The sequence below is a fragment of the Cylas formicarius genome, unplaced genomic scaffold (genome assembly GCF_029955315.1).
Source record: "Cylas formicarius isolate icCylForm1 unplaced genomic scaffold, icCylForm1.1 PGA_scaffold_9__14_contigs__length_23061073, whole genome shotgun sequence".
Taxonomy (NCBI): Eukaryota; Metazoa; Arthropoda; class Insecta; order Coleoptera; family Brentidae; genus Cylas; species Cylas formicarius.
The window spans coordinates 13,838,838-13,863,659 of record NW_026844365.1 but is presented as its reverse complement, the minus strand read 5'-3'; the positions used below and the strand labels follow the sequence as shown (position 1 = coordinate 13,863,659).

The window sequence follows — 24,822 nt, the reverse complement described above, 5'->3', positions numbered from 1 at the left end:
GCTTGAATGCGATTCTTTGATTTTATTTTCCATAAAATGATGGTGAATTTATTTTTTTTTTTGGTTAAGCTAATCGTCTGCCACTGGTCCCTTTCAGAAACAATTTCCAGAAATACAATTTTTTCTAGAGAAAAACTTTTGTTTCTGATTCCATTACCAAAATGCTGCGTTAATTTTGTAATAAAGAAAATTATGTCCATTACAGGTAAACGGTATAAATTTTTGATACAGCAGAGTTTTTGCATTATGCTTTTTACCACAGCACGGTATGCTATAATCAACTGCTACTTGTCATATTTTTGGAAATGTCTTCGTAGCGGAAATTTATTGGTTAAAGGTAAAAGGCAAGCGTTTTAATTCTTGGTTAAGAAATTCGGCGTTGAAACCTCACAATGGTGATGTGAAAAAAAATTATAAATTATTGATCTGTGAGAATGTGCTTCCTATAAGCATATTGGGAAGGTTAATTCTGGTTTTGGACCAATAAAAATGTATAAAAAAGAGCCAGAGCAGTTTGGTTCTCTAGTTCGAAAGTTCTCTAGGTGAAACTGATGTAAGGACATAGTAAGTTCAGGAAAGTTTGAAGAAATTCATGGTCGCACATTTCGGGTGTAGATTAAACTTATCGATGATTATTTTTTAAAAATGTACCGTGAAAATGTCGCAACACCATGAGAATATGAAGAACCCATGTAATGGAAGAATATGATCCTTACGGCGGTTTTTGGAGTTTAAGATGTCTACTGTAAAAAAAATCGGGGTTAAACCTAGGAATTGTGATGAATGGTGATTTGAAATTGTATTCAAGTATTATTCAGTGAGACTGTGTTTCCTATAATCCGATTGGAAAGTAGGGTCTACCGCAGTAATTGTAAATAGTACTTAAGGAATCACATTGTCTTGACGAGTTTAAACCTCTGCAAAAATTACGTTTTTTTGTTTAGCACAAGTGTTAAAAGTGTATGTAAATAAATTACTATTAAGGTAAGTGGAACTTCGACAATTTTCCAGGATTATTATGGCTTTGTTTTCTGCTTATTTCAAATGTTTCATTTTTATTTCTAAAATAATTGAATCGGTATTTTGCAATATGGGGCAAAAGTAAACATCATTTTGGGGTAGATTTTTTTTTTTTTTTTAATATTTCAGATGTTTCGAAAATATGTGCGTAAGACAAATGGGCCAGCATATACAAAAGAAGACCTCATTAATGCTGTGACAGATGTTCAGAACCACAACAAAACTTACCGGCACGCTCAAGAATATTATAATATTCCTATTGAAGTAATTTCCCAAAAGAATAATGTGAGCAAAACTTCCATAGACTACACTGGTCCAGTCCACAAAATAGGAGTCTCTGCCCAGATTGAAGGTAAGATTGTGGAATGTTTGCTTGCAAGAGCGAAAGCAGGCTATCCTTGTGACAAGGAGCTGTTAAATCTTATTCAGGATTATTACAATCTCACGCCTTTTGTTAATGGAAGACCTGGGGAAAATTGGTATTACCTGTTTCTTCGAAGACACAATGACATGTTGTCCCTAAAAACCCAGAGCACTACAAAAATGCAGGAGAAAAGCTAGATATGCAGAGGTTTTAACTACAGCAGAAGTATTAAAAAAGCTAAAAGAAGCGCAACAACAAAAAATAACCAAAAAACAAAAATCACATACAGTGGAAAGGCCAAAGAGACGGAAGAAGCCTGGAAAAAAGAAAGATATGAAAAGGAAGAGGCAGAAGTGACAATGATTTAATTGAATCCTATAAAAGTGATTCGAAGAGCACCTGGGAAGAAGATTCCAACAAAAATGAAGAAGTTATCTCTTTGAAGACCACTCAGTTATCAGATTTGAAAAATGGTGATTTTGTAGTAGCTCTCAAATTTCGTTATCAATCAAAGTGATGTTAGTTTGGTCTCTGAAGAGCAAATATTTGGAGTTCTACCTGTTCTCATAAATAAAATGAAACCACTTTGACAATGAAGTGCCTTGTATTCATTCGTGAAATACTCTCATTTTAATCCCAATTTTGTTATTTGTTGTTCAACAATGTTCATTTATTTTCTTTGCCTAACGTTTTACTATAAATTTTGTAATAAATTAAAGCCTAGGTTTTCAAAGATAAACGTCAGATAAACTATTCAAGCATATATGTCATGTTCTCCAGTAACTTTGGGGTAAATGTAAACACTCAAAAAATGCATTTACTTGAACCTGTTTCGTGATATATGTTTACCTCTACCCCAGAGCGGCCGAGGTAAAGGTGAACATTTACAGATAATTTTAGTATTTTTTTTAAATTAGTCTTGAATTTTCCTTTTTAATATTATTCTGCATTTTAGTAAATTATTTTGTAAGTAATATCAGAACAGTAGAGTCATAATTTACAGATGAAATTGACCAAATATCAAACTTGCAAAAATTGTTTATTATTATTTGACCCTAGAAACTGATTTTGGACTATTCAAAATGCAAAAAAAGGCTTTGTTCTCTAGTTCGAAAGTGAAATCGAAATCGAATTGATGGGTATTTTTCGCAAAAAGTAGGTTTTCTGCGTTGAAGATGTTCCAGACGACATTTTATAAATGGCAAATTATACCATTTTGTATTTTTGGGACGCTTGGGCTCTCCTCTTTCCTTCTCGAGTTTCCTTTGACGTACTGGGTGGAGGAACGTAAAATTTGGGCCGCCGGGTGTATTGTGCTGGCCGCCGGAACGTACCACAGGCTAGACGGCCCAGGCAATAAATTCGATTAACAAATATCTCGAAACGCGCGTAAATAAGACAATTATTTATTCAAACTGCCCCCCCGAAACGCGTCCGCCATCCGCAAACGAGCTATAAAACATCCCCGTTTTGGTTTTATTGGGTTGATTACCAGATACACAGCGTGATCGTGTTTTGCCAGTTGTATTTCGTTCCTCGCTGCATAATTAAAGACATTTATTTGATTCGTATGCAAATTGATACAAGCTGCAGCCGTACGCGAGGGCTAATTATGTAATTAAATTTTCTTCATTAGACTCGTTAATTGCGTTCGAGGTCGATCAGGCGGAAAAAAAGAAAAATCTTTTTTTTTAGGTCCATATCTTCGCCGCTTCACTTAAGGAACCCGGTTTTATATTTTATGATCATAAATTAAAATAGAAATTTTTTAACTTATCGCATTTCCAGATAACAAGCTACTTGGGGTTTCGAATTTCAAATAATTTTCACTTTAAGGGAGATTTTAGTTCCAACAATGTGAGTTATATAGTGTTTGGAGTTGGCGATATTCGTATTCAATATGATTTGCAATATAAGCAACTGGAAACTAAACGAGAATAAAAGAGTCGTTATAGTTTATCAAATAAGTTAAGAAATGTTTATGAAAATTTAGTTTTTTTAGTTTATATTATGATTTTTATTAAAAAGGCCTAAATTTTCACAAAACTGGTAGTATTTTCCCTATTTTCTGTTATGATATTATCATTAGTAGTGATTATTTCTTTTGATTCGATCTTAGCAGGCAAACGGTTTTCATTTTTTTATAAATACTTATCAAATTCAAATTCGACAAAAAAATCAGAAAATATGAAAACAAATATTTTATTTACTCGAATTTGATTAGCTTTTGTGTAATCTTCGCCTCCTACAACTGCTTTACAGTTATAATGATAGCGGCTGATCAGCTCTTGTGATTCTTGTTATCTTTTAATATTATGAAATGAATTAACTTAACATTAATGTATCTCTCGTTAAACACAATTAAAAAAAAAATACCACGTGGAATAACATTAGTTTGTTTATTTCATATCCTTTCTTATCCTTCTTACTTGAAAGTAGGTGCGCAATTAAAATAAATAATAAATTAATGTTATCACGAATGAGACATATTAAGTGTAGACACGATTTATGAATGATTTATGATGTATGATGTGGCATCCACCACTACAATCGCGTACCTGATACCAAAAGAGTTCAAGCCGGAAAGTTCCTTATTTCTAATTAATAAAGATTTATAAAGTAAGAATAAGCAATAATGTTCGAAAAGCAATTAATAAAATATAGAAATAATTTCCATATGAATTTAATGTGATCTCCGGTAAATCCTATAAATCCGATTTTTTTTTTTCAAAGGAACTTCCACAGGCTACTGTAGTGCGTTTTACAAAACTTCTGGATTCCGTCGGTTTTTGCTTAGTCGAAATTGCTGACGTTTCGCCAATCATCCTGTTGGCTTCTTCAGAGCTTGACTGAAACTGGGTCGTATCCTGCTCTGTACCTGCTTATATATTGTTTGAGTGGCTCAGGTCTCTATCTGTCACCAATTTGGGAATCAGTGAACCGAGACGGCGTTTATACCCGTCATTATTTTATTTTATTTAGATAAACTGATATTGCAAATTAGAACAGATTGCCATAAGCAGAATCACAAATCCTCAAAAATTGTTACTGTTGTTTTGAATCGAGCCCGAATACTTATATAATACACTTTTAATTTACAAAAAGGCGATACTGGATTTCGCGATATGCATTTCTGTTACGGAAAAGCAAGTGGAAATGTAGACCAGAATTATTAAGCTACAGGCGACGGGCACTAAATTTTTCAAAACAGTTTGCTACAAATTAAAAAATGAAAAAAATAAGTCATTGCAATAACACGTTTAATTTATATTTAACATTTTCGAAAATAAAAAAATATTAATAATAATCGGGTAATAAACAGTATACAACGCTAATTACAATTCATTTTCAAAATGCCCACCGTTCATTTGTAAACATTTTTTTACATTTTAAAAAATGCCGTCGAACACGAAAAAATACCCATAACCTATTGATTTTTGTAGCTCTATAGCTGTTTCATACACTAAAAACTTTAAGTGCCCAAAAAGTCCATCGGATTAGAGGTCCGCCCCTACCCATCCATCGATATCCAAATGCCTGATTTAAATACCTTCCTACAGCCAATGTAAAATGCGGTGGAGCGCCATCTTGCATTAACCACATCTTTTGTCTCCAGTGCAAGGGTATCTCTTCCAGCAAAGGTGGTAGTTCCTCTTTGAGAAATTGCAGATAGATTTCCTCATTAAGCGATCAGTTAAACAAATGAGGTCCTATAAGATTATCTTCTAGAATCTTCGCCCATACATTTAAAGAAAGCTGGCGCCGATGTTATCTGATGCATATTTCGAAAATTTAAAATGCCATCACGACGTCAGTGAATAAAACGACATTAAGGAATTGAAGAAAATTTTCAATTTTGCTAAATTACTCTCAATTGCTCATCATACTCGTACAGTGCTCGAATCCTTTGAACATGATAGATCCGAAGAAAATTTTCTTGCAAAACTTCTCAAACTGTAGAGCAAGCATTTCTTTCCTGAGCAGTAAGTTTTCTCATACTCATTGACTTCTCAGCCTCCACATTTTGAAGTATTCTTTCTTTTCTTCAAGCGGTTTTTTCATAACTTGGTTTCCCTTAGTTCATATTATCAGGTTTCACCAAGTCTTCCGTGTATGTATGTAGATGGAACGTTTCTATTGGGATTAGCCTCGACATGAAGCCGTGCTTGATCCATTTGCTCTTACGTAGCAAAAATGCATATCGCGATATTCAGTATTTGAATATGCCTCATGGGCCATCACAGTAGCAGTTGGATAATAAATTCTTTTACTATAAGCTACTTTTTCACGGATCGTGACAATGAATTTTTCAAATTTCATTTAGTGTTGTTAGTTAAAATCACAAAAAAGTCGATTTGTGGGTAAACCATAACACTTATCGACTTAAAACAAGAGTAACATATATATAAACTACAACTTGATAGTTTATATACCCAACTTTTGGCGTCTTTCTGATTCCTTCCTAATAAACATACATTCTATAAATACCAAAAAGACGAATAAAATGGAAACTAAATATCGAAATGTTAGACTACTTATACAGGTAATGGGAAAATATGGCTCCAATGAAGGTCAGCTGAAAAATAATTGAAATATGGCCCTGATTAAGGTGTTTGCGTTAGACCGTATCCTGCCGAATCTAATCTCTATTTCTTACGATCTTTTACCAATCCTTATTTCAGAAATCGACGGTGATTTTTGTTGAACTTATTGCATTCGTAATCGACGTCGGCCGTCAGAGACGAACAAAACATTCGTCTAAAGGCGATCCCGACGTTGTCAGTCGAAAGGAAAAATTTCCATCGATTCACAATGGGAGCGCGTTTTAAATAAACGGACTTAAAGATCAAAGATAGGGCTTTGCATTGATTAGGATTCCGAATAAAGCCCGCCAAAGACAAAAACTGCGCACAATCGGCCCGAACAGGGTGGACATCGGCATTGACTTCATTTACATAAAACACAATCGATAGATATCGTCCTAAGGCCTGTTCCCAGATATACGTTTCGATGGAAAAGGTGAGGGCACTAAAATCCCAGCGGACTTTTGAGTGAGAAATTTATCTCACATATTCCAAAAATAGTCCATGCCTCAAAATGGAGTTGTAAACCTTGTCCTTTACAGACTAGATTGACCCCAAATCAGAAAATTGCTTTTAGTTAAATACCTAAGTTTAATAAGCATATAATGGGTGTTTTTTTTCGATGTATAGAATTTTAAGTTGGCATTACTGTTCAAGATGGCGACCGATTTAACAGCTGTCAAGTGATTTGTTCTCAGTTTGGTTTGGTAATCCATGATGAATAGACTCACGCCTGAACAACAATTGTAAATAGTGCAATTTTATTTCGAAAATAATGGTTCTGTGCGGAATACGTATCGCGCACTACGTCGACAAAATCGTCCATCAGATCAGTTAATTCGATTAACCATTGAACGTTTTCGCACCACGTTTACTCTTATTGATAACTCGCATCCCCAGAGACGCCGTACGCTGCGTACAGAAGAAGCTGGTGGAATCATTGGAATCATTGGTCCGTACTTCTTCAAAAACGATGATGGCCAGAACGTTACAGTCAATGGTGATCGGTAGAGAGCTATGATTACTAACTCTTTCATTCCTGAATTGAATAACCATGATGTCCAGGAGATGTGGTTTCAACAAGACGGCGCAACATGTCACACAACTCGTGCCACAATCGATTTATTGAAAGACACGTTTGGTGACCGCCTAATTTCACGTTTTGAACCTGTGAATTGGCCTCCAAGATCTTGCGATTTAACACCGCTAGACTACTTTCTGTGGGGCTATGTAAAGTCATTGGTCTATGCGGATAAGTCACAAACGCTTGACCATTTGGAAGACAATATTCGCCGTGTTATTGCCGATATACGGCCACAAATGTTGGAAAGTCATCGAAAATTGGACGTCGAGATTGGACTACATCCGCACCAACCTTGGTGATCATATGCCAGAAATCATATTTAAAATTTAATGCCACAAGATTATGTTTCGGATAAATACAATTCATGTCAATCGAATAATCCATCGTTGTTTTATTGCAACTTAAAGTTCTATACATCGAAAAAAACACCCCTTATATACAAATATGAAAGGAAAAGTAATTAGTTTCATCTACTCTATATTTCAGCCCACGACTCATCCTTACTTTTCGTCCTTCTAAACACAATAAAACACAGTAAAACTAAAAAAAAAGTCAGTTTTAGGAATATTTATCGGTTAGTTAACTATTTTACAATTTTTCCGCGACTTACCTTAAATTCAGTTAGATGTTCTTCCTAATAGATAATAATTGGTTTTGCTCAATTTCACTGGCGAAATCGAGGTTTCCAATCCAAATTGCTCACATATTTAACATTGACCAAGCTTGGAAGCAAATTTAAATGGCTAGTAGCGTTACCTTGTCCCGGAATCACTAGTCGTACTTTTAAAATAGGGTGGAGATCGGAATCTCAATTTAATTCTCACTTATCTCAGCTACAATGTAAACAAACATAAATAAGGTTAGAACTTTCAGACAGACCAGAGTCGCAACCGTCTGTCATCGCCAGGGAATATCGAATCGGTTGGGTGCTTTTCCTCGACTAATGAAATCTTTTGATGTTTTTTTTGTTATTTTCAATATTAAACCAACAAGCTCGTATGGGGCTCTTTAGATTTAGGACGCTAACGCGGATATAACCCATCGGAGTTTCGCACAAATATTTTAAGGTTGATTCAGTTGATATCACGTTTTGTGGATTGAAATATATTCGGTAAACCAAATTTAACAATCTGGTCTTCTATTTCCGGGCCTTATAACTGGCCCTATCAAAATAACAAGCACTAGTTTGTTCGCACAACCAGCGACAGGCATTTTCTTTCGTCAATATCTCCAAGACGGTAGCTTAAGGTAAAAGATGAAGCTTTTGTCGACGACCTTTGAAACTGACGACCATCCATCCCAGAACATTCTAGACGGTCCAAAGAAAAACAGAGCAATAGCACTAAAATTTGGTATTTGTGAGGTGTAATTTATACTGTTCTAAAGCGGAGTGATTGATTGATTGTGAGCTTTTGTGTATTACATGCCTGTTATGCTTATGTAAGGATTGAGCGCTCAAGACCGTAAAGCTGATACGATTTATTATAACCAAACTCTTACTTTTGGAGACTTTGTTTAATAACAATAGACGCTTGCTGTTAACTTAAGGCCTAGACTTTTTGCTTTGTCGCTAACACTCCTCCTTTCCCGTTTTGTGATAATCAGTTTTTCACTATTCGAGAAGCAACTGTGTGGCCATGGCAAAAGTACGTCTTACCCCTCAATTTTAAACAACTTTCCAGTAGTGAACCACCGAGTACAATTATAGTCTGACCACGCTTCCATAAAAGTCTACCTCCCCGTTATCATTTAGCTTTTTCATTTTTTTTTGTTAGCCTGTTGAAGTGTTAACACTTTTCAGCACCCATTTGATGTAAAATCCTTTTTTAAAATGGCAAGTGCTCGTCTTTACGGTCAATCTAAGTCCTAATGGTGAAATTTGCTTGTAATGTAACAGTTCACAGTTACTTGCCGATTGGGTTAGTTAATCCGTTAACAACTGCTTAATAAGCGTTAATAACTGCTCAGAACATTTACTGATGGAAATTTAAAAAGGATTTTCCATTTAATAGTTGTGGAGGAAGACCAGGTTCTTTCTTTTCTCTTGTAGGTCAGATAAATGTCTACAGAACACTGGAATTTGTATCGTCGAGTAAGGCTATAGGAAAAACTACAGTTTACTACCTTGTCGTTAAATCTTAAAGTAATAAAACCAAAACCTCCAGTAGATATTGGGTGAGAGATTGAGATTGAGAACTTACAATGAGAAGAATGTTATTGGAACTTTCTTCCAATTAATAGTCGTATCTTTGCTTTTCAACCCCATCTTCGTTGGTAGAACTTACGAAACTTGGTTGGAAAACAAAGAGTATTTTCGTAAGACAAAAATCTCACGGGAACTTATTGTGGATTCGCGCCCAAGTTCCATTTCCTTGTACCGTTGATAGGCGAGTCCAATTTCTATAGCTGACGAGAATAACATCTCTTGGTTAAACTTGCTGGATTAGACTAGGGGCGGCATGTGCATACCTGATTGCTGAAATTTCGGAAACTGAGACCGTAGTTTGCGAAACTTTGTCACCCCGAATGGGTGCAATCTATAGAACACAATTTATTGCTCCAAGAAAGTGCCATATGCTTTTTGTCTGGTACTCATCCTACTGTAAATAAGTTGTTTTCTAATCTTTTTTAAGAGTCTGCTTAAAGCTATTCAGTTATATTAAGTATACGATATTGAAAACATTATTTGCTACAACAGCAATGGGGTGTTGGGTAGAGTGGTCTAAACACAAAAGAGCTTACTGGATTTACGAATCGGTTCGGGGTTAGTGACGAGTTATGTTTTCCTTTAAAATAAAACGAAGTGTCAGCGTAATTTGCATTAGTCGAAAGAATAAAATGGGCAACTTTAACTCTACTACTATTATTATTAGTGCCTAAAACAAATTAAATAAATAGAACGAATTTCGATAAAAGGAAAAACAATTCTACTGCTACCACTTTGAAGTCGTTTACTTAATTCTAATGTAAAACACAGACCGAAACTCCATGGCCGCGCTATCGACCGGGTTTTTTTTCGGAAGGGATGAAGGGGTGAGCTAAAGGAAACCGTTATTAATAAAAACAGCGCCTAGTCACGCGAACGAATAGTAAAATTAAACGTTTTTGTGGGCACAAATTCGTAATATTCATCATTTTTCTACATTGTAGTAAAACGTCGAAACAAAAGCACGCTAGAACGTCGTATAATAATTTATCAAAATGTTGACGGTTAAAATATAACGAAATTGGATAGTTTAATCAGGGTTATGTGTTACGTGCCGCGTATATAATTTGGGTCAACCGGGGAGAAAGCATATTATTCGTGCATGTAAATTTTGGACTGTTTTTAGAGATACATATCTTTAAAAGTAACAGCTATGTTTCTACAGGGTTTTCCATATACATATGAAGGATAATTCCTGCATCAACAAAAACAAATATTTATCTTCGAAACTAAAAGAGAAGTTTGGACTTTGTTTTGGATGTAAGAAGTTTTATTCGTGCATCTAATTTGCTAGGCCCGCTGGACCTTGTAGCCTTGTTTTAAGAGATAAATATCTCCAAAACTAAATGAGATACCTTGACGGACGCTGCGCGAAGGCTTCTGACTTGGTGAACACGCGATAAATGCAAAACCAAATTTGTGGACTTGTTTTAGATACTTTAACAGCGTGTTCGACACATGAAGGCTTATTCATGCTGGACACTTGATAAAAGTTGCTCGAAAAATTGTGGGTTCCTCTCAGAGACCTAAAACATATCTAAAACTAAAAGAGATATTTGGACAGAGTTCAGAATAAGTGAATGCTTATTGATGCAGCGAACCTACTGAACGCTCTACAAACGTTCCACAAAAATTGCGGAATGTTTTTATGTTTGGACGGAGTTTTCGATATATGATACTCAGCTCCTCCTTCCTGGGGTTTATCGAATTGTATAATTTTTAACATACGGCTGTGGTACTGATTATTTCTTTCCAAATTTGAAGTAGCTTGTATATTTTTTGTGTTTTACTTGTATTTTCGAAATGATTAGAGTTTATTTATTTATATTTCACAGGACATTCGACAGACAGTCGCAGCTACCCAATTACAAAATGGCACAATCTAGGCTTCTACTATTTAACAAAATCGGGGTAAGTGAGCAATAAATTTCTTATCTCTACAACGAAAGCAAAGGTTAGATATAAATAAATTATAACGACAAGAAGTTTATTTATGTCTTTTTAAATAATATCTATATCTATGCCGTTTTGAAAAACACAATTATTATGTCTGAACACATCTTATTATACGAAAGTTAGAAAAATAATTCCACCTAAATCGCATCTGATACGGATCAGCGATAAAGCTCAAGCAATTTATACAAAAAGCAACATTTAAACAGTCTCTTCGAAATTCAAGCGATTTCAAATTGTAAAATTTTAGGTTTTCTTCGTAATAATAAGTGTTCACCCATTTTTTACGTTTTTTATTCCAAATATTTGATATTTTTCTGGTTTTAAATTGATTTTTTTGAAATTTCAATACTATATTTTATCTCTATATGAAATTGTTGAAGTTGAGGTAACATTATTTCCATAAGCGATATACAGCGGCGATCACAATTTGTTACCGTTGCCGAAAAATATCGGGTATGAAAAAAAAAGAAAGGTGGTCATGAATAAATCTATGAAAAATATTATTCATTTCTGCTGCGCAAATGCAAATTTTATGAAGATTCGCGCATATTCTAATTATGAGAGCTAATTTTTATCCGCCCTGGATAGGGATATTATTTTCTGAAAATTGATCTGTTCAAAAAGTGTAAAAATTATTAAAAAATTAGAAAGTATCAAATTGATACCCGCAAAAAGTCCAATTTTTGAAAAAACCTTTAAAATCTTCAAATATTTCTAGAATCGCCAGACTCTATTTCTTATGTTTAATACAAACACTGCCAACTTGTGAATTATATAACAAAAATATCACCCGGTTGGCAAAAAAGTGTAAATAAAAATCATAAAATTTAAAAGCCTCTTTAATCTTAAGTTTAAGAATGGCGCTTCGTAGTAAAAATTGATAAGGACCCCTTTTGTAGACAATTTCATGATTTAGTTGGCATATTTTTTTGATAAACCACATTTTCAAAAAAAATCGAAAATTGCGACCTTTGACATTGAATAACTTTTTTCCGCGCATGGGATCGACGTATAAAGTCTCCAAACTAACCAGACTGCGGAATTTCATTTACTTTATTACTATTTTTATGTCCAATTTGACCGGATTATTAGTAAAAAGTAGCCGGTTCGAAACGGTGGAAAAGGTAAGGACAAAAATAACCCAAATAATAAATAAAGCAGGACGTCTGTCTTCTCGAATCAGACAATTCTCATTAGGTCGAAGGGAAAACCGTAAGAAGGGACGAAAGAAAAATTAATAATATATATGACACAAGTTCGCTTCGATGGTTTCCGGGAAATATGTGACGAAATTCGTAACAGCCCTCCCCAACGAGTTTTACTATCGATATTAATGCCTCCCGGCTTGATTGCACAAGTAAACTCTAATCCGTCGACTATGGTTTAATTAACATTTAAAATGCATTATCAATAAATTAAAATTAAACACAATAGACAATGGGGGACTACGAGTGAGTGGTTTCGTTTTTTATTATTTAAGGATGCGAAGTTTGTTGAATAATAAGTTTCATGGCGGGATGTACGGAAAGTCGACGAAAATTAAAATGTGATTAAATAACAGGTGCCGAAGATTGCGGTTCCACAAACTATGCAAGACTGGAAAATAAATTTAAAGACGTCACCCCACCGTGTAATATTTAGATTTTTTGATATTGCAGATATTTTTAAAAACGCGCACTTTCTACAAGTCCCGATCAAAAACAGGTCCAAATATAACTTCAAAATTTCCAATTTTAGATAACTAATTCCTTCAATACACAATAATTCCCTTATTAATACGTCTAATACCCATTAATACGCTCTATTACGATCGAATTTCCTAACACCTACTCATTCCTTTATTAATTCTGGAAGATGAATATTAGATAACTCAATGGACTAAAGTCCGGGGAACGCGCTGACGATAGAACATTTGCCCCAACCTATTAGAGAACATTTATAATTACTTTTTATAAAACTTCTGGATTCCTCCTGCTTCGGTTTTTGTCGAGTCGAACTAGCTAATGTTTTATCAATCAACTCTACAAAAACTGACGCAGGAGGAATCCAGAAGTTTTATAAAATGTATTACAGTAGCCTCTGGAAGTTTCTTTGAAAAATTAAGATTTATTCTTATTAATTTACGAAAAACGGAGACATCTGCAATATTTCCTTTATTATCATTATTATTAATTCAAACATTACTTTCTAATGGTCGTATTTAAATTATGAATTTATTCATTAATGTACAATATTCCAAAAACTACAATTGTCATCCAAAATCAAAAAGAGTATAGGGTATTACAGGACACCCCTTTTTTCTGATAGTATGCTGTTTTTATCTACAAAACAAAAACAAAAGGTTCACATAAAAAATGTGTCATTATCAGCTTTTCGAATCACGCTGTAGATCTATATGAACTTATGGTACTTATATAGTTCGTTATAAACAACCTTACCGTTTGCCAGAAACGTTTGTTACCACAACAATATGATTTTTAAAAGGCAATCAATCATTAGGTTTCTAGCTCTGAGTAAGCCGAAGGATCTTTGAAAACGCGATGCTTTTTGCGTCACGCTCGCCTAATAGATATGTTTCTCACGGTAGCTTACTTCAGATAAGGTGATCTGTTAGTCACACCGGCGATATCAAATCCATATAAAATTCATTGTTCGATCGTTGAAGCTTGAATCATTCATCCACTTACATGGGTTTTCTGCACTCTATGGGTGGTCAAACTTATTAAAAATGCGTGAGATGGTACACAAAAAAGTTGAATAAGCTAACTTTTTTGTTACCGGCCTAGTTTTACAATACCAGATGTATAAAAAGTACTATTCGTACTATGTCCTATGTTTCTCTAATCCCTATTCTAAAATTCTGGGAGTGACCAAGTATGCGGAATGTGTTGTCAATAAGTTTGTCAAACACTTAAATAACGAATTAATAAAGTTCTTCTAAATTAAAATAGATAAGATTCCCAAATGCTTTAAACTGTTAAATAGCCTTTCTACTTAAAAAAAACAATGATTTTATATTTCCTATTCTAAAAATTCTGGGACTGACCAAGTATGCGTAATGTGTCACTTTAATAAGTTCGTCAAACACTTAGGTAACGGATTTGACAGCGACCCGATGTTTTTGATAGATTTTAGCTAGAGAGACGTTTCTCAATTATACTATTTGTGTTATTTCAAAAAAAAAAAAACAAAAAACAATGCTTTCAACTAATAAATAGGCTATAACTGATAAAGTTGTATGTGCGTATAAGAAATTGTTACTTAAAGGATGTTGGTGATGCTAGGTTTATTTCTATTAGGGGTGTCCAGATGTGTTCCACTAGAGTCCCCTACGAAAATTTGTTCCAGGCTGTCTTTTCTATATTTAAGGTCTGCTTGGACCCTAAGTCTCGTTGACGAGTAACCCGGTTCCGGAAGAACATTGTCTTACTTAACTACATATTTCGAATTCGATCAGTCAATATTATAAGCAGCCATGAAGTCAAAGTTCAAATCGTGACTTAATCTAATCAACCTGTGCATCCCGTTAAAGTTTATGGTCATATTATTAGTCTGGTAAAGATTAAAAATAACAAGCCAAAAGACAATTTTCTAGAAACTTTCGTATCAAAAGCTCGTGAGTCAACGCTGTGATTAATACCGCAAGGCAGTACGCCAATCTTACTTCTGTGTTGGTCAACGTAATAAGAAATCTGAGCTCGTTTCGTAAAGTAAATACAAACATTTCGTCGACATCTCGACTCACCTGTCCAAATCACCCCGTAAAATAATCCACAATAAATAAAAAACAAGCAACCACAAAACAGTCAACGGTAACACATAACCACCACCCCAGAAAAGAAGTAAAAAAAAACAACTCGGTTCAGTCAGAATGTCACTTTATTTTCGTGAACGGATTCGTCAATGTCTACATGTCAAACGGCATACGCGTGTTTAGGAGACCGAGAAGCGTAGCAGCGTCGATTCCATCTCATGCGGCGTTTAGTTACGAACTGACTGCCATTGGCAACAGTGGAGCGCGCTTGCTCGATTTCCACCGCCCCCACCCCTTAAGGCCGCGAGCCGCCGTTATAGATATTTCATATATGGGCAATTCAAAGTTTAGCACCCTGAATTTTTCATCAGGTGAGTCGGGATTACGGGGGTTGTCCGATAAGTGACCGGGATGAACCTCTTAGCCATTTTCTTCGCCGGGGGGATGATATAGGGCTATACGATCGACCGGGATTCTCAACAGATGCGGATTTGGAGTGAGCAATCTGAAAAATAATTATCTCAGGAACTCAAAGTTCTCACAATCTCACATCAATATCCTTGTTATATAAAAGACCAGATCAGATTTCGTAAAGCAAATGCAAATTTTAGCAAAAGTTTTAAGAATCTGCTTTCAATTAGTAGGGACTCAGACATGTCGAAGTGGCAATCAACGTATTTGTCATTACGCTATGGAAATCAATATGAAGAGCAGTGTGAAAGTTTATATTGACAGAGTTTAATGAAAATAGTTGCTTAACTGTGCACTACGAAATTATGCCTATAAATATATTTGTTAGCTGGAATATATTTGTAATTAAATTATATATTGTTTGTCACTCCTAACTGTTCTAGTGGATCATACAGGTTGAGTCAACTGTAGAGTAAAGTTCATTATCTTATTGGCTTCAAAACTAATTTAAAACTGTTTTAAAATATACAGTGTGGCTCAAAAAAGCGTTACGAATAAAATACACACTTTTTTAAATATTGTTTAGAATTCGATTTGAAATTCCTCTACTTTTTTGTTAATAATTATTATTATCTAAACCTAATAGCTAATGAATCCACCTCCACCGATCGATTTCTGTGTGTAATGATTATTTAAAAGTTCAAGCATTCAAAACAAAATTTAATAACAGGTTGCTCTATTTAAAAAATATATGTTTAATGCGTCATGTTTTTTTGAGCCATCCTGAATAATTTAAAATATTTTTTTCTACTCCCGCCTGTAAAATATCTAATTACGCACCAATCTGGCGTGCAGGAAGCGTCACTTTACCACGTCAGTTTCGTTTCCCACGAATCCGAGGCACTTCGGACATTTCCGGGATTTTACCGCACGAGTTTGCCAGCAATCGGATGTTTTCGGAGATATTTCCCACGCTTTGAATTTTGACGTTTGTCAATTATGACGACCATGTCAGTGAATGTATTGTATGTACCCAAAAACTAACGGTCGTAGAAAAAGTATAGTATGCAACACGCTGCGCTCCGCTCGTGTCAAATAAACTCGCGAGTAAAATGCCGTTTACCGCACTTGTTGCATAATATACTATTAATCTATGCATCCTAGCAATCTTCACAACTTTATCGTTGACTCATCCTGTAAATATTTTTGGTTAGTTTTATCCTTTCGACTACTTTTACTTAGAAATATAATAATACATATTTAAGATACCCTTTTCCTTACAATTTTAAAAGAAAATGGAGATTCCAAGTAAATGTAAATTATAAATAAAAAATGAACGTATTCTTTATAGCTAAAGAGAATTTCTAGACCCATTTCTCATATTTCAGTAATTATCATTTCTGAAACCTATTTCTTTGTTACCATCTTTGTTGGCAAATTAAAACAGTAATAAATAGAGAATTTTTGTAAGAAAATTGCAGCAAATTAAGTAAGACAATACTATTTCATGAATAAAGACATTCTGGCAAAAAATAATTATGCGATGGCCGGGAATCGAACCCGGATCAACTGCTTGGAAGGCAACTATGCTGACCATTACACCACCATCGCACATATCATTAATATTATCTAAGACGTTGTAATCGAACAATATTAATTTTTACATTTAAAAAAGCATGTTCTGGGTTACATTTAGTGCAGTTGTGTTTATTTATTTGTCCAACGCGAAATGCATACCTGTGTGAAGTTATATTTGACTTTTAATTACCATAACGCCCTTAATTGGACACAGCGGTGCAGAAAGCGTCCATAGATCAATTTTTCGAGCGTTCAGTCTTCTCGCATGATCGATTCTCAACTCTTTCGGTCGTGCATGACCAAGTTCGCTGACAATTTTTTTCGTTTAAACGCTTTGACAGACCTTTCAGGCCAGTCATCTCTTTACAATATCAAAATATATCGTACGTGTTTGTAATATAAAATGTGTTTGTTGGTTTTCGTTTGTCGTTTTATAACGATATCCGTGTATTAAAACAAAAGCGATAAAGGAAATAATAAAAGTGTTTTTAGTGTTTCTTATAATATATTTCCAAATTTGATTATAATATATTATAATTTTTTTATGGAGTTTTTCCATAAGGCTAGTAGATATATAGAGGTCCGACCTATATTGATATTACAGGAACTTTTGACACATGTGACAAATATTGAAGATATAAATAAGTTTTTAATTTTTCTTGTTCTTTTCTTGAGTTAGAAGATAATCTTCTATCTGTTGGTAAGAAAAGGAAATAAAATTTTACACCTGCTACAAAATACCCCCCTATACAAATATTGACTGTTTAATTTATTTGTATATTATCTGAGATTCAAAACTGGTTAAATACGCTTTCCAAATACTAACCAAATGTTATTCTGACCGTATAAATAGTCTGCACTACAATATATTTTCATATGCCGGACAAATACGCTGAATATACGCCATGATAATTGGGTATTTTACTGAATAATCTGTGTTAATCAATTATTTCAAATTATATGGAAGGCGTAGTTTACGCCATAACGGTTATTTTATTAACATGCCCCCGAATATCACATGTATACCGGCGACGCATACCATTGTTAGTAAATGCACGTACATAATGAGATAGATAAATTGTCTTAACCTTACGCTGTCTTCAATTTCATATAAATGACCCGAAAAACTCTGTGAGAACAAAGGAAAAAATCCGTATGCATCCTAAGCTGCCGGCGGCAATCTATATATGAAAACTTTCTAATTGGAGGGGCGTTCACCATCTTTCAACTGTTTTCCTAACGCTATTTATAATAAAATTTGATACTTGGCCCACATGTTCGGAAGCAAGTCAGCGCCTCGGCGACTTTTAACATAAACATCGCCATGTTTCGTATTTCTTTCGCGTTCAAAAAAGCGCAATAGTTATTTATAATGATCGAACGGTCAGACTTTTGCGACTTCTGCTGTCAAGTAACGCTCTTACGCGTCACTTGCCTTATTCTTGCCACGGCTCTTAAAAGCTCTTAAATCGTACACCATATATCCCCCTGCTTACATCTTTTGGATTAACCAAATACACCATTGAACGTTTCCATCAGTGCGGATTAGGACTTATAAATATTCACTCGCGTTGTAGTTGTGCCGTTATACCGTTCCTTCCTTTAATAAAAAAAATGGTTTCCATGGTATCATCAGCTTCAATTCTTTTCAATTCCATTTATTCTCTTTTCTAGTTACAAAAATGAACTTAGTAAAAAGTTCTTCAATGAAATGGTTGCCTAATAAACCATATTTGGAAATGGGATTCTATATATTAATTACAATAATATAACAAAATTACAATTTAAGCAACATAAATGTAATATTGAAATCTTTCGGCAAATCTACTTAATGCGCCTAGCGTATATTATATACAATCCCGTTTCAAATGAATGTTCCAAATAAATACCCAATACCTTCATTGGTGTTAAAACCGTCTGCCAACTGACTATCCTTCCTCCTACCTATTGGTCTGAACCGACTGCTATTTTTTATGGTTTCTGTATAGGTAATTTTTTATCACATAGTTGCATTTTTGTATTAATTAAATACCAATCTGATTTAGCAGCTGCCGCTGTTCTTGCGAATCCATTTCTAGCTTGGTGATACCATCGCTCCATCTACAATCAAACAATCAAAACATTTTTTAATGATTTTTTTTTATTTCAAGTTTTATTTTTGTATGCTTAGTATTATGGGTTGTAAAGATATTTCAAGAAAGAGTTTTCATTCCTTTTCATATTCTATTCAGTCTTGCAGATATTCTAAGTGTCTTACGGTGCTTTCAAACGAGTAAATTGATTTTTTTTAAACGTTGCTGTTATTTACTAACGACTTGCTGTTTACAATAGCCGTCTCCGCCCTTAACGCTGGGTGTTTCTTGCGTCAGGAACATACATCAGGCAAAAATTGCACTCTTGTACATAATATTAATCTTTTTTGAAGATGTATTCCACATCCAGAGTTGTTTACCTGCCAGAACATGCACCTTGCGTTAACACAACAGCCGACGATAGCATCCATTTGCAAAGGGCTGAAGAATAATGACAGGCATATTGTTTCCAACGATAAGAAGTGTGGTTTGCTTAGGACTATACCGAGTGATTGATGGTTGCGGCGTTTCGGGGAAATGTAGGCGAGGGGTACGCGCTTAATTTAGGGTGGGGGACGATATTCGGCCCCGGGTTAGAATAAATCAACGTTGTTTTATCATTTTTGAGTTTTCCATAAGATAATGTAGAATGTAGAGGTGGCACATGTGACAACGTGAAATTTAAAATTTAACCGTTTGCTAGGTACGTTCAACAACACCAGGACTTACTGTTATTTCATAAGTTTGTTGTATTTTAAACAGTTCATGGCAGCACCAAAGCCTAATGACAACCTCAAGGGCGGTTAGTTTATTAAATGGCAGCAAATGGCACAAAAAATTAAATTAAAGAAAGATCGACATTACTCGAAAATTCACAAAATAAGTATAACTGCGTGCAATGGGGAAATAGTTACTAAACACTAACCAAAAGTTATGGATTTATGGAAACCATCTTTGCTAAGTAACGTAAATTAACTCAAGAGTTCTTGAAGTCATGAAAAGTAATTTAGAAGGGAATTTTCACTATATTCTCGGCAAGGTTTTAAAATTGTTTCCATCAACCTTTTTTTTTTGTGAAATATCTGTTTTTGACGCAATGTGAAGTGACAGCATAAAAATAATTAACTTTTTGTCACCGTACATTCGAAAATGTCCCGTCGAACGTCACTGGATTTAAATGTATACCATATTCGGAGTGTCATTAATCACTCCCTTTGGGTCCAAATAATATGTCAAGTTTTGATTAAAATGGATAAAATTGTAAACCAATATCCTCAGGATAGTTTTTTGGGATATGGTTAGGATTGCGTGTTGGGATCAATGTTTGCTTAAAGGTTGTAGACAACGATTCAGTAGAGATACTAAGAGATTGTCTAATTTCTATTGGCTTTATTTCTTGTTTATACAACGTTTTGGGCAGAATTATTATCAACCGTTATCAAGTGCAAACTTGTTATATTCCTTATTCTTGATGGAGCCGGGTGCAGTCAAGCGTGATATTATTCCGCTGTGTTAAGGGTTGTCAAATTCCACGCTTGAAGTGCTCAAGTTTTTTCCATTGTTTTTAATGAATACGACATCCTTAAACTTGCTCTTTTTTCAATGCGGATCTTTGTCAACAATCCGACCTTCGGACTATTTGATGTTGTGCTGTTTGGTCCATATATGTTTCGCCATTCATGACCTTTGGATTCACCCCTCGATGTGAATTTACTATGTTCCTAAATTCTGAAGTTTATAGGTCTTTTTGTTTGTCCGATTTACAGGATATTTGGTTCCTCTTGACTGGATGTTACTGACTTGAATACAGTCTTAACTTTTTATTGCTTTGTCATTCGACTGATCTTTCTGAGATTACCTTCACGTATGGGATCGTCAAGAGAGAGAGGATCTACCTGACATCGTTCTGGTTTTACATTTTGATAACGTTTTGTCAATACATTTTTGTTACACATACATTTTAAGTAAAATGGAGAATTATGAAAATGCAGTATTGGAACCAACAATATTCTATATAATTTTGCTTATTTTTCTATCGTTATAACCATTCAGTCTCCTCTGTGTCAACGATGTCAAAATCAGTTGTTCAGGCTAGGATTGGTTGTTAAAAATGTTTCAAGCTGAAGTGAGTCAAGCAGTTTTGAAGTTAGCTGAGCTGCATAGGTGCGTGGCTTTTAAAAGAAGCTGCAGATTTAAGTAAATGGACTACCAAATGTTATTTAGTTCTTAAATCTGTTTGAAACAGGTTGTGAGTCAGTTTATTCATGAATTTATGATGTTGCTAGCATATCAGTTATTTAAGTAAATATGCCGTTAGTACTTGCAAAGTTTTGCACAGCTAATGCTTTAAATTTAATTGAACCAAAATATTTTTTTTTGGTAATGATGATTATGTCAAGAAATGTTAACTTAGCATATTTACAATTCCTAGGAAAGGTACATTAAATCAGTACCTACTAATCTTTGAAATATCTCAACATCTTTTTACTAAAAGCATTCACGACTGTTATTGGCGCTGGATGGCAATTGGATTTCTTTCGTTAAAATCCAACCTTCTCCGACCATTATGTAAAATTTTATATGTAAACTAGTAGAAAAGTATGTCCAATTAACAGGTAACCAATTCAGTCTCCTCAACGTATGCTTTACAACTGTAAATTTTTGGGGATTCATTTTAATGCGGAAGTAAATTTAAGGCCTAACTCGAAGTATCCGTTGCAATTTATATTTGAACCGATTACCATACATTTACTTTTCTTCTGTGTCAGTTTTGATCTATTTTGAACCAGTCCTTGTTCGTTTTGTCCGTAAGTACACAGTAATCTTTCCCAGCAACACACATCAGCCTACGTTAAGCGAACTGACTTACAAATGGATTCTCCATTACCTTGCACATAATCTCCTTCTTCTTCTTCTTCTCCTCTCCCTTCCTTCCCTTTAGGACTATTCATTTGCTCTCCACGTTATTAGATAATTTACGATCATCAGACATGACAATGACATTTTTTTAAACATCCTCCATGAATGAAACGAAAAACGAGCCTCTAGCCAAAGCTGCGGCGGTACTAAAGATCCCCGCAATATCACGCACTTAATTAAACATTTCGGCGGATCACAAAAACGCTTCGTAAAATATAACGTGCGTAGGAAACCATCAATTTAGCCACTTTAATGTAAATCCGTCCTATTCCGAAGTATAGAGTGGGCTTTTCAAAAGTGAAACGGTGTAATGACTATAATTACGGGCCCCTTAAGGTAGTGCCGAAAATTATATAGCGCTAAGTCAAAGTCAAAGTGAATGGGTATTCACGTGAAACGGTTCGAACCGCATCGCAAGTTTTGCCGACGTCGCGGTTGACAATGGGGAGCTTTAATTGCGAATTTGAGCGTAACAAATGTTCTCGTTATTGACCGGACCTCAAAAGAAAATGTCACGTTTTTAATTTTTGTAGTTCCGCGTTGTTAAGTTGCGTGATCTACGTGATCTTTCAAGACCGGAAAGAATCGATCGATAATTGTTTTAGCACTTAAGGTATATGTTGATTCTACTACACTTTTCTTTTCTTTTCTTAAAAGTTTACCGCTGTCTATTTTGTCCAGTACTTCAGCTAGTGCCACCTTTTAATTGGCCATTTAATATAAAACCGAGATATTTATTTACAACTACTCAAACTAACCAAAACATATACAGAATGTTGATAATTTTAGCATCAAAAGCACAACTAACCGTACCGAATAAAAAACGACTCCTTGGTCAAGTTTATTAGATTAATAGAAAAATGTGCATTTTGTAAATACTGGCTCATATCGATTTAAAAATTGCTTTAACTGATTGACTGAATATTTAATTTAATTGCAAGTCCTGCTGGAAGCCTAAAACGAAGGGGAAAAATATTCTTTAAAAAATGTGTAGCTAAAAAAAGGAAAATATAGGACCTACAATAAAAATTTTTCCGGAAAATCCAAATGACAATGCAAAGAAATAAAAACTAAATTTTATTAAAAAAAAAAAAACAACCCAAAATTGGTGATGTTGAGGAGCAGAAAGGAAAGCAAGAAGAGGGATATGGGATGGGGAGGAAAAACACTCCTGTGTTATTTTTTGTGTTTTTGTTTTTGTTTTCGCCAATTATCCTCTTTGCTTCTTCTGAGCTTCACTGAAACTGGCTCGCATTTTACTCTGTACCTGCTTTTATATTGTTTGAGGGGCGCAGCTAAATGAGGGGATTAATACCGTCTCGGATGACTGATTCCCATATTGGTGACAGGTAAAGACCTGTGTCGTGATTAGGTTGCTTATATATTTCTATAGATTCTCGGTTTTTTCGTTGGTAGAAGAATTGATTGTTTTATCGAATAAAATTTGTTGTCCGGTTTCGTGATTGTGTTCGGTAACTGCTGATGAGTGGTTGATATTTTACGTCCGGTCTCTCCAATATATTCTTTGCCGCATATTCATGGAATGCTGTAAACTCTTGGCATCCCGTTATATTTCTTTAGAACTTTTGATACGGAAAAACGAAAAATCAGTTCTTTCAAAAGGTTCCAACTTCGTCCTTGCCCCACGTATTATTCCAAAAGAGGAAATCATATCAAATATCGAGTCTAACCTAAACAAACTTCCATCTCAAACGGCTAACAAAATTCGATTTGAAACAGCAAAAATGTTTAAAAAATCGATACATCCTAAATCTAATATTGCAAAGTCTGAACTCATTGCCCTAAAATCTCTATAATCTAATCCCGACATTGTAATCCTAAAAGCAGATAAAGGAAATTCTATGGTGGTCATGAACACAAATGAATATCAGGAAAACGCAACCTTAAATCTGTGATTAAGGCCTCTTTTTTATCAGACTCCGTGAAAATATCTGTCTCTAAAATTCCTCGTCTCTACAGACTCCCAAAGATTGACAAACCAGGATTACCCCTTCGACGTATTGTCAGCACCCCCACATATTATCTAGCAAAATATCTGGCTTCCTCATTAAAACCCTTCACAGGGAAAACTAATAGATTCGTACTTAATTCCTGTCACTTCATTGAATAATTAAAAGCATTACATTAAATACAGAAGCTATTCTGGTTAGTTTTGACGTAGAATCCCTCTTTACCAACGTTCCTATTCCTGAAATCCTCACCATCATTTCAGATATATTAAAATCCGATCATCTGGAACCAAACCCTCTCACCTTAATTGAATAATGCTTATCTGGAAGATATTTTTCTTTTTCTTATAAAGGTAAAATTTTTGAACAAACGTCGGGAACAGCTATGTATGCTAATATATTCATGGAATCCTTTGAAAAGAAAGCTCTCAACACCTTCCATTTAAAACCAAAATTATGGAAACTTTTGTTATTTTGCCTCATGGCCAAGAGTGCCTAGTATATTTTCTTAGACATTTATACTCTATATACCCTAAGATACGTTTCACCATTCAATTAGAAACTAATAACAACGTTCCATTCTTAGATATTCTTATCAATAGAAAATCAGACCTAACATCTACGCACACAGACCGATACCCTAATGCATTGTCACATCACCAACCACCCAAAAATCATCGGTTATCAACTCTCTTGTTTACAGAGCCGTAAACTATCTCAGCCCGAGTCTCTGAACCCAGAATTAATACACCTTACCTTTGCTCTTCTTCACCACAACCTTCCAATAGCAACGAAGCCGAAAGCAATCCCACACTTGCCACTGTTGCCTTTATATTCAAAACATCGCTGATCACATATCAAAAGTTGTAAAGAAACATAACGTCAAAACCAGATTTATCACTTGT

At 34.7% G+C, this 24,822-nt stretch overlaps 1 protein-coding gene and 1 non-coding gene across 4 annotated transcripts in view; both read right to left on the bottom strand.

Annotated features, from left to right (window-relative positions):
- LOC132707326 (discoidin domain-containing receptor 2-like) overlaps positions 1-22,087 on the bottom strand; it is a 212,032-nt gene extending 189,945 nt beyond the window's left edge. Inside the window, exons 1-3 of one of the 3 annotated variants that reach the window (XM_060679126.1) lie at positions 21,916-22,087; positions 16,219-19,056; positions 14,959-15,472 (exon numbers count right to left, since the gene is read on the bottom strand). The gene's annotated coding sequence lies outside the window, so the exon portion shown is untranslated. Of the gene's footprint in view, positions 1-14,958; positions 16,088-16,218; positions 19,057-21,915 lie in introns of those variants that run through there. The other 2 variants (XM_060679129.1, XM_060679127.1) reach the window with 2 other exon arrangements.
- Trnag-ucc (transfer RNA glycine (anticodon UCC)) lies at positions 16,918-16,989 on the bottom strand. Its single transcript has one exon. It is a non-coding gene; the product is annotated as a tRNA-Gly (tRNA).
- Positions 22,088-24,822: the final 2,735 nt, after the last annotated feature.